Source organism: Macadamia integrifolia, chromosome 1 (genome assembly GCF_013358625.1).
Source record: "Macadamia integrifolia cultivar HAES 741 chromosome 1, SCU_Mint_v3, whole genome shotgun sequence".
NCBI lineage: Eukaryota > Viridiplantae > Streptophyta > Magnoliopsida > Proteales > Proteaceae > Macadamia > Macadamia integrifolia.
The window spans coordinates 34318745-34320125 of NC_056557.1; positions in this window are offsets into that span (position 1 = coordinate 34318745).

A 1381-nucleotide genomic window follows, 5' to 3' on the forward strand; every position below is an offset into this window, starting at 1 on the left:
GGTAAGCATTCTATTATATACTCGAATTTTTTTTCGAGTATACCTAGAGTAAGAGATTTTTTGTCTAGGGTTTCAATTCAATTTAAAAATTTCTTACTGAAGTCTCATTTTTTCTTCAATGGTATAAACCAAGCCGGACATTGTGATTGACAGAATCTTGTAATTCAACAATTACAAGACTGATTTGATTTGATGAATAGTTTTAATTCTAACAAAAAAAATGTGTATGTATGAGGGAGAGAGGCCAGTAATGCCAAAGAAACAATATCTTAACCCCAAAAAAGGGGGACAGATGCAAATTAGTAGAGTAAAAGAAGCAACATTCACACACACCACCAAAAAAAAAAAAAAAAAACCAATTAATAATAATAATAATGTTCTTGAAAATAACTTGGTTGAGGCTGGTCCAGGGCATGTTTCATTGGTCTGTTGGGACCCTATGAACAGCTGAAGTCAAACCATGCCTGTGAACTGTCTTTCTACCAAATCTTGATCCGGGCGTTGATAAGGAAAGAAAGAGTTTGAGTTTCCCGTTCTGATATCGATGGTTGTCTGTCTAGAACTTTGTTAGAGCATGTCAAATTCAAACAATGATATCAAATGAAGAGAGCACTAGTTTAGTATTTGGTCTGGTTTTGGTTTGAACTTTAGGAATTTGAAATTAATCAGTTAATCCAAGGGCCCGTTTGATAACGTTTCAAGAAACGCGTTTCTGCCGTTTCTGTTTCCAGAAACAGCAGAAACGGAGTAAAAAGCGTTTGATAAAACTGTTCCGTTTCACTTATTTTCAGAAATAGAAATAGAAAATTTTACTTATTTATGGTTCAAGAAACGACCTAGGCGAAACAAGTTGAACTTGTGGCCATTCTTTCATTGGTTACTATCGACTTGAACTTGTTTCGCCGTTTCTAGAAACGACTTGTGGCCATTCTTTCATTGGTTACTATTGACTTTTAAAAACATGACTTATCAAACACCTTCAATTCCGTTTCTGTTTCTAGAAACGGAAATTTATGTTTCTGCCGTTTCTTGAAACAGAAACGGCAGAAATGTTATCAAACGGGCCCCAAGTCTAAACTGAACAGACAAACAGGGCATCGACTCAATTAACCGAGTGGCCCAAAAAGTTATCAAAACCAGGCCAATATACAAGTTATTCATATATGAATCTGTAATCCTGCTCAGGGGAGACTCAACAACAATCGGTTTCAGTCTGGGCTAGTAATGCAGATCAATTATTTGGTCCATTTTCAGCCAATTAGATTGGGTTACTACAATTCACTGCTTATCAAGACTGCCCTTCTTTCATTCACTAAAAAGAAAAAATGACTGCTCAATTTTCCCATATATAATCATTCATATACCCCCTACCCCCTACCCC